Raw genomic sequence first — 10,299 nt, 5'->3', positions numbered from 1 at the left:
CTTCGTTCCTTCCTACTGCTGCTGTCTCTTCTCGCTGTCACTATCCGTGTCTTCCATGTTGTCATTGTCATATACTCTCTCTCTCATTACCACTGGTTCTCACCCACTTCATTTTCTCTTTATCTTTATGTCTCCTCCCTCGCACTATCCCCTTCTCTCTACTGCTAGCACTGTTCTATCACTGTCAACTATACTCCACTGCCACTGAGTCCCTCTCTTTCCTTCACACTGTCGTTGTCTCCTCCGCTCTTTCTATAACACAACCACTGTATAGTATCTTCCAGTATTTATTACTTTTCTGTGTCCTTGTTACTGCCTCTGTCTGCTCTCTCTGCATAAAAAAGGACCAATATGTTCGCATGCCAAAATCTTTGGAAATCTTTTTAAACGTCCTGAGGAAGGTCGAATGAGGCAGCTGGTATGCCACTCTTCAGTCAGTCTTTTAAGTAAACAGGTACATATTAGCATTTTTCGTGCTGCGATAGGAGTATTTTCCACTAGTTCCCCTCTTTTCCCTACCGCAGCAGGGCTTGTAACTCATGTGGAAAGGAATGTATTAGCCAATACAATTTAGCTATTTTGCTGCCGCAAAACTGAAACAACTCAGAATTTACACCTCAGAACGAATTTTACGCGCAAACAAATTTTGCACGTGCTTCAGTTCTACAACATGGCATTTCCAGAAGATGACGGAGACGTTTTACAGTATATTTCTCCGTACTACGTCACTTTACAAACTACTTTATTTTACGTGCTTATTTTATGAGTACAAATAGGGTAATTTTGAACCTTTGTATCTCGGAAAAGGATGAAGATATGAAGAAAATTTTAAGGTCGTTCAAGATCTGGATATTAGGAATACACCGTAAAAATTACAGTCATTTAGTATGAATAGCCATTTCGGAATCCACGCCTAGGTTTTGGTTCACAGGTAACGGTGAAAATAAAGTAAAAAAACCGTTTTTGTGGGGTTTTCCGAGGAATCAACCATGGACTAATGGTGCCTCCATAAGACCCATCAAGCCCACCATAGACCACATCAAATGCAAAAAGAACCAACCATTCGCTCCATTTGCCTAAGTGGGTGAAAGTGTGTAATATTCATACTTTGACCTTATATGTAGGATAGTGACACTAAGACACTCCTTCTGTTGATATACAGATGGACCTAGCCCAAGGGCAATAGAAAACAATTGACACTGCCTTTTTATCAGCGATAGGACCCAGATATGAGCACTGCAAAAATCCCGTTTTTATGCGTGGCGTTTTGGAACATACTAGTTACTCACGCTGTCGTATGCATACCGATATGTGCAAGGATCAGAGAGAGCAATAAAACTGGAAGACCAAGAATCAAGAGCACGGATTAAACAACGTGTAAGACAGGGATTTAGTCTTTCGACTCTACTGTTCAATGTATACGTGGAAGAAGTAAGGAAGGAAATAACAGAAAGATTCAAGACTGGAATTAAAAGTCAGTGTAAAAGGATATCAATAAGATGATTCGCTGACGACATTGCTATTATCAGTGAAAGTGATGAAGAATTACAAGATCTATTGAATGGAATGAATAGTTCAACGACCAGAGATGATGGATTGAAAGAATAGAGAAGAAAGATGAAAGTATTGAGAAGTAGCAGAAATGAGAATAGCGAAGAACTTAACGTCAGAAATGACAGAAATGGGGATCACGAAGATGACGAAGTCAAGGAATTCTGCTACCTAGTCAGCAAAGTAACCCATGATGGACGGAGCAAGGTGAACGTAGAAAGCAGACTAGCACTGGCAAAAAGAACGTTCCTGTTGAAGGAAGAGAAGTTCACCAGTATCAAGCATAGGCCTTAATTTGGAGCACAGTAGTGAAACATGGACTGTGGGAAAACGGAAAAAGGAGGCAATCGAAGCATTTGAGATGTGGTGCTGCAGAAGAATGTTGAAAATTAGATGGACTGGAAAGGTATGCGGTGAGGAGGTTCTCCGCAGAGTTGGCGAAGAAAGGATCAATGGAAAACTCTGAGAAGTAGAAGGAATAGGAAGATAGGTCATCTGTTCAGACATCAGAGAATAACTTTCATGGTACTGGAGGGAGCTGTTGGGGATACAAATAGTAGAGGAAGACAGAGAATTGAATACAGTCAACAAATAATGGAGGACGTAAAAAAAAAATGTTCAAATGTGTGTGAAATCTTATGGGACTTAACTGCTAAGGTCGTCAGTCCCTAAGCTTACACACTACTTAATCCAAACTATCCTAAGGACAAACACACACAACCATGCCCGAGGGAGGACTTGAACCTCCGCCGGGACCAGCCGCACAGTCCATGACTGCAGCGCCCCCAGACCGCTCGGCTAATCCCGCGCGGCGGAGGACGTAAGCTGGAATTGCTACTCTGACATGAAAAGGTGGGCCCACTAGAGTAATTTGTGGCGAGACGCATCAAACCAGTCAGAAGACTGAGGACTCAAAAAGAAAAAAGAAAAAAAGACATACCGAGTTTAGTAATGTTACAAGAGTCGAAGGTCATGAAAAGGGGAGCAGTTACTGAGCAGGGAATGAGGCAGATTTGTAGGCTATTCTGATTGTTATTCAGTCTGTAGATTCAACAAGCTGTTAAGGAAACCAATGAGAAATTTTGGAAGATAATAATCGAATTGGGATAAAACTCAACATGACTAGAAGGCAGTGGTTGTTAGGAAACGTTCTTAAGCATCAAGGAATTGTCAGTGGTAATGGAAGTCAGAATTGTTTACTCAAGAAGTGAACCGTCGGATCATCAGTTCAGTTCACCTTTCCATTCCCTACCGAACATTGCCACGTCAAGAGGTTGTTGTAGTACAGCTGCTGTTTATTAACCGAAGAAGGTAATGAACACGCTGAACCAGCTGACCCACTGCTTTAAAATACTGAACTTGTATTCCTAGCGGAGCGGTCTTCAAATACAATCCCGGCCATTCAGCGTACGTTTCCTGTGCTCAATCTATTAAGGCGAATGTGATTATTTATTTACCCATCCTTCCCCAATACGAGCTTACGTTTTATCATTAGTAACCACCGTGACAACTTGTCGTTAAATAATTATCTTCCAGAAAACAATACCTTAATTACAGCGCCAGTAACTAAAAATATAAGTCACTTAACTCTGAGCGCTAGTCGATCTATCTAGCTTTCCCCTTTCAAAGCTCGGCTTAAACGCTACGTTAAAATTACTCAGCGAATGTGAGCTGGCGTAGTCGTGTCCTGCCTGTTCGTTGAAGGATTAAGAAGCTTCCGCAGTAACTCGTTCGTATATTTCAGAAGGCTCTCTCCTTTACGCCGTTGTAAGAAGGTCTCATTCTCAAACGTTTCGAAGAGATATTTCATCAGATTTAAATATTTTTCGCCGACGAAAACACGTTTCGCTAAATATATTCAACACGTCTGGCTATTAATTTTCGTAACGCTCCGCCTGCCAAGAAAAGTTAAGCTTCGAAAAGACATGGTCAGATATCAGTGTAACTGTGTACACTTCACACCGTCGGTGTGGGTATGTAAATGACTTACAGTTCTTTATGACAGATAGAGCGACGAGCACACTGCGTTAGTGTTATTCGTGTTGTGTGTTTTTACCAGGCCTGATAGGCTACATAAGAGACATACCTGACACACTTCCAAACGGGCATGGTTGTGTGTCTCCATTTGCCCAGCTGCTAGAATCGCGCAGTATCGAGATTTATGGGAAATTAGAATGTGACAGTGACCCGATGTTGGACTGCATAGGATCATCGCCAAGGTTCCTGTCTATCATGTCTGACCACCACGTCGAAGGAACGCCATATTGTGCACCAAGCACATCGTAACCTCTTCACATCCGCGCTGGTCCTCCGAAAACAACTAATAGACTTCCTACAACATACAGTGTTATCTCGCACCATGGTCGGAGACTAGCAGCAGCCGGACCGCGAAATCAGTCGTCTCACTGCGGCGGCGCGGTTTCCTTTCGTCCTTTTACCTGCACCTACCTGTGAACTTGTTGCAGCAGATCGCCAGTAGGAAAGCCGAGCAGAAACTTACCGTACTGCAACTCGCACCTGGCTGCATACAACATACCTGTTCTACGAATCGGGAAAAGGTCTTAATTTTGCATGAAATGTGGAAATACTGGCAAAACTTCGGTATATTCTGAAGTCGAGAATCACCCGTTCACTGCCAAGCCCGTGCTAATCTTAACACAGTCATGCAAAAACTCTTTCATTCCCGTTAGCAAGTTTATGGTAACGTATTTCCCGATATCTGAACAGCTACTAAGCACGGATTGTTCTTAAATGAAACTGCTCGCCACACTATTAATTTTATCGGTGTCTAATGCACTCAAGTTTTTTAGTCATCGATCTGTTCAACACGCCACACGGAATTACTGTCTTTTCTCATACACAAAATTCTTTAAAAAAATCCGAACTTTCTAAATGGCTCTGAGCACTATGGGAATTAACATCTGAGGTCATCAGTCCCCTAGAACTTAGAACTACTTAAACCTAACTAACCTAAGGTCATCACACACATCCATGCCCGAGGCAGGATTCGAACCTGCAATCGTAGCGGTCGCGCGGTTCCAGACTGAAGCGCCTAGAACCGCTCGGCCACATCGGCCGGCGAACTTTCTAAAATGAATATGACTTCACTTTAAAGCACTTTTGAGGCATGTAGCACAATTAAAATCGGCACACTATAACTTCCTTCGGAGCTCATACTAGACACGACCTTACCATTGAAATCCTGGGCTACGACTACTTAGCTGGTGTAAGCATTCTCTATCTCCAAGAGAAAAGACGCGCAAATAATACTCCGTTCTGATTGGTCATTTTTCTAATAGACAAACATTATTCTCCCGCGTTAGTCCGCGCTTTCCATGACTAACCAATCAACAATTAACATACTTTCTAACTGTACTTTTTGCCGAAATAAATATTTAACATTCTGATATTTTGTTTATACTTTACGTTATTAACTATTTTCATTTGCTGTCGAATTAGCTTTCCTTTTATAGTAAACTTACTTAACATATTATGATACAAAATTCCCCGTCGTCTGCATTCACTCTATCTTAAAATTTTCTCACGCTAGTTCGTACAGCGTTTATCAGTACAACAATGATCTACATATTTACTTTAGATCACATTCACGCATCGTTCTCACTGTTAAAATATATACAAAACTGTACAAACACAAATAAACAAAAAAACCTGCAAGAAATAAACATAACAATTCACGAAAAGATTCTCTTGACCAGTTGCTTGAATGTCTCTGTCCACTACTGTCCTCTAGTAGTTGAAAATTAGAACCACGTATTCGATTTAATCCGCTTCAGACAATCTGTCACTGTGCACACATGAGTCATTCTCCCGATAAACAGGCTCTAGACAGGAGCGATAAAAGGCTTCATCATGCGTGGGCTGCTGTTGTCACTACAACAGAAATGTCTGCCTTTGGAATGGTTCCATGACTGGGAAGCAAGAACTGCTGATGAACTGTGTAGCATTGTGTTCAGCGATAAATCGCGGTTCTGCACTACGTCGGATGATTATCATCGGCGAATTTGGCGGCCGCCTGGGGAGTAGTCCCAGTCTCCCCTTGTTTTGAGAAGCATAGTAGTGCTACTCCCAGCTTCAGAGAGTGGTAAACCATCGAGTGTGATTACAGGTTAACAGCTATAGTGATTGAGAGAACTCTGATGGCACAACTATATGTCAGGGACATCCTGCATTCTCATGTGTTACCTCTCATGCGACACTGCCGTGGCGCCATTTTTCAACAGGACGTAGCTAGTCCACATGGCACATGTCTCTATCAACTGCCTACATGATGTTGATCCTCATAACTGTCGTCGATAGAACATGTGAGGCACCAGCTCGGATGTCAACTGTGTCCCAGTTAATATAAAAAACGAATTACTACAGTTCTAGGCCAGCATGACAAAGAAGATAATACAACGGCTGTAGGACACCTTTCCAACCTAATCAGTGCATACATCAGTGCCAGAGGGTGGTGCAACGTCTTACTGATAGGTATGGCTTTTGTAAATCTCCGAAAGAACATTACATACTTTTTCAACCCATGATGTTTCATTTCATTTTCTCCTTCCCCTTTCGGTGCTTCCTTTCTTTTGTCAGGTACTATGTTTACAGGATGAACCCCAAATCTACCGACAAACTTAGACGGGTACCAGGAGGTTGAATGCCAATAAAACATTAAAATTTAACAATGAGATATATTCTATCAGAAGTTGTGAACACATAGTCGAGAGCAGCCTTCACTACGAGTTAATACTGCTTACATACAGGGATTACAGGGATAGCAATCACTGAGTGCATGGATCAACACATATATAATTACCAAAAGGACTTGAATGACAGCTGGTTCCTTAACGTGCTGGGGCGTGTTGAATTCATGTGAAAATACTAAGATATTAGAGCGAGGGCTAAGCGCATTAGGTAGAGATCAAGGTGACAATGAGGAGCAACAGTGTGATGTGGAAATGGTGACTCCTATACATGAGTTAGGTTACTGCCTTCTGTTCAAGGTAATGAACCGGCATACAGAAAACTGAATGAAGGTGGAAAGTGCCAGGAGCACACTCAGTTAATATCACACTCGTCTTCCTGCTGTTATTGGTCTGAATAGCAGCTGGCAAACTGGGGCTGGAGAGGCTGTGCTCTTTATGATCTCTGAGTGCTCGCACTCCGGTGAGCTTCCGGCCTCAAGAAATACGGCTAGTGCCAACTGCTGGGAGGAACAGTTGCACACGACTGCCTGCTCTTACTTAGAGAACCGACAGTATCTTCTTTCCACAGAGGTTTCACATCTTGTATTAAATCCAGTCGTAGATCCATGGTAATCTTTGTATCACTGTGCTTGCTCTAGGACCAAGACGACCTGTTTGAATATTTATCTAAATTTAATGGTTGCCGCCATCTTGACCAAATATTTAAACCCTCTAAAAATGAAATTCTTATGACGCAATCTGCCTGTTATGGTCTCTTTTCTCTCTGGATTTTTAATTAACAGTTAATTTGCATTTAAAGAATAGGGAACTTCGAAATAAAATTGATAACCTTATAAGTTCACTAGCTTGTCGGTCATTAAAAAGGATTCATACTCTGCTATATTATTTTTCGATTATTAATTATCCGGGCTTTCTTTCCTTGTTAGTGGCCAATCACAAAGGCACTTGTTATGATATAAACATTATTTATTACCACTTTCAGTACCCTCATACGTCAACACTGTATACAGTCCTAGTATTTTGTGGAAAGTAATATTACATTATGTACTTTTCATTCTGTGATCTCTACAGCGATGAAAACACAATGATGTTTTGATTAGAGTCTAGACTCTGAATTTGTGCGGACTGACGTTAAACATATGATGTACACTACCTACTTTTTTGTCGATTAAGACACATTTGCAGTCATGAGCAATCCGAATCTACCTGGGCGTGATCAGCAATGGACTGGTGTATGGCAATGGATTTGCACTTAGGAGGCGTGGGGTTCTAATCCCTATGCAGTGATTCAGATTTTGGTTTCTTGTTGTCTCCCTAAATCGATAAAGGCAAACTCCCAGATGGTTCATTTGGAATAGACCGTGCCGTTTTCCCGCCCCGGCCTTGTTCAGTCCGAACTCCATCCATAATGATCTCCTCGGTAACGGAATACTCAAGCCTAGCCTTTTTCACATTCATTCCGTTCATTTTTCTTCGTGAGTTATACATTTATTTTTCTGTTGGTAATTTTGACACAAGCTATTTCAGAAAACGTGTGTCAAGCTGGAGATAATTCCTCGTTTGCTAGCGAAATTATATTTCATGGAAACTTTGACGTGCAACTTCAAAGTCACCTGATGCATTCCGATGTTTTGCGGTGAATAAGCAGCTTAAGTCCCTCGCTACTGGCTCTTCATTCAACGGCATCAATGTCACCCCCTCAGAGCCCACACTAGCGGACAGCTGCCTGCTCGGGATACACACACATCAAAAACAGTTTTGCATCACCCCAGTACCCAGAATTCCTAAAGATAGACGTTGACTGTGGATATTGTATCACAGACACAGTCCCTCCGATAGTTCAGGGGATTCACTAAACTCGCCAAAAGATGTAAACAACCATGCATGAGCGGCGCCTATTAGACGGAGGGGGTCCGACAGCCTATCAGTTCCAGTCAGGCCACCAGGAAGGAGGTACACGGCTCGTGTTGTCTGTAGTTCAACCATGCCTATACGGTCAATACCGCGGTTCGATCACGTCCGCATTCTTACTTGTGCCAGGAAGGGCTCTCAACAAGGGAAGCGTCCAGGCCTCTCGGAGTGAACCAGAGCGATGTTGTTCGGACATGAAAGAAATACAGAGAGACAGGAACTGTCGATGACATGCCTCGCTCACGCCACCCAAGGGCTACTACTGCAGTGGATGACGGCTACCTACGGATCATGGCTCGGAGGAACCCTGACAGCAACGCCACCATGCTGAATAATGTTTTTCGTGCAGTCACAGGACGTTGTGTTGCGACTCAAACTGTGCGCAATAGGCTGCATGATGCGCAAATTCACTCCCGACGTCCATGGCGAGGACCATCTTTGCAACCAAGACAGCACGCAGCGCGGTTCAGATGGGCCCAACAACATGCCAAATGGACTGCTCAGGACTGGCATCACGTTCTCTTCACCGATGAGTGCCGCATATGCTTTCAACCACACAATTATCTAAGACGTGTTTGGAGGCAACCCGGTCAGGCTGAACGCCTTAGACACACTGACCAGCGAATGCAACAAGGTGGAGGTTCTCTGCTGTTTTGGGTGGCATTATACGGGGCCGACGTGCACCGCTGGTGGTCATGGAAGGCGCCATAACTGCTATACGATATGTGAATGCCATCCTCCGACCGATAGTGCAACCGTGTCGGCAGCATATTGGCGAGGCATTCGTCTTCATGAACGACAATTCGCGCCCTCTTAGTGCACATCTTGTGAATGACTTGCTTCAGGAAAACGACATCACTCGACTAGAGTGGCCAGATGTTCTCCAGACATGAACCCTATCGTACATGCCTGGGATGGACTGAAAAGGGCTGTTTATGTACGACGTGACCCACCAACCACTCTGAGGGATCCAAGCCGAATCGCCGTTGAGGATTGGGACAATCTGGACCAACAGTGTCTTCATGAATTTGTGGATAGTATGCCACGACGAATACAGGCACGCATCAATGAAAGAGGACGTGCTACTCGGTATTAGAGGTACCGGTGTGTACAGCAATCTGGACCACCACCTCTGAAGGTCTCGTTGTTTGGTGGTACAACATGCAGTGTGTGGTTTTCATGAGTAGTAAAAAGGACAGAAATGATGTTTATGATGAGCTGTATTCCAATTTTCTGTACAGTTTCCGGAACTTTGGGAACCGACGTGATGCAAAACTTTTTTTGATATGTGTACATGTTATTCTGGGTGGGAGAATGCACATTACATACTCAGGAAACTGACTGCACCAAAAAAATGAATGAAATAATATGCTGGATGCTGAGAAAGTTTCGTTATCATAGTGTGTACGAATAGATATTGCGTGTAAATGAATGGTTTGGTACAAACTAACCATCACAATGGAAGCATACAGCTGGATACTAACAACAAAAGCCGCCCGTACTTTCCAAGCCAGCACCCAGCATTGTGCTTGAAATAGCTATGTAACTCCTGGAAAACCATATGAAGATGAGCCTGAACAGGTTCGAAAACCGGTTCATGGAATGAATAAATAACTGTTTCAAACAAGTGGCTGTGTGCAGTTTTATGTATTTACAAATTATGTTGTGTGTTTTTCCCTTTCCATAGGTGCCACTCTGTTGTATGGAATGACATCAGGGTCATTAATGATTGATTCAGTAGTATTAGTATACATTATATTCGGATTGTGCCGAGGTGAGCATTGTCCTATGAAATGACTGGATAAATCGACAAGGATAATAAATTGTAGGACGTATTCCATAACTCAGCTGTTTTCGTAGTGTGCTTCTGCACGGCAGAATATATCTAGTGTACACATTAGTGCTGTAAACAGCTTTTAATTTACCGAACATGGTAGTACGAGTTGTAGGAAAAGCCCCAGAGTGATACTCCCAAGGAATTTGAGCCTTGGGCCTCTGGTACCCAAGGAGGAATGCGTGACATCATAATGTGTTCGTTGACTATAAGCATATAAAAAAATGTTACGTTTTCTTCAAAATTGCGGTAGCAAATGTGGTGACGTGTTGAGTGGTCCCTCAGCATGTTTTG

The sequence above is a fragment of the Schistocerca cancellata genome, chromosome 1 (assembly GCF_023864275.1).
Source record: "Schistocerca cancellata isolate TAMUIC-IGC-003103 chromosome 1, iqSchCanc2.1, whole genome shotgun sequence".
NCBI lineage: Eukaryota > Metazoa > Arthropoda > Insecta > Orthoptera > Acrididae > Schistocerca > Schistocerca cancellata.
The sequence above is the reverse complement of the archived record's forward strand: the minus strand, read 5'-3'. Positions refer to the sequence as shown.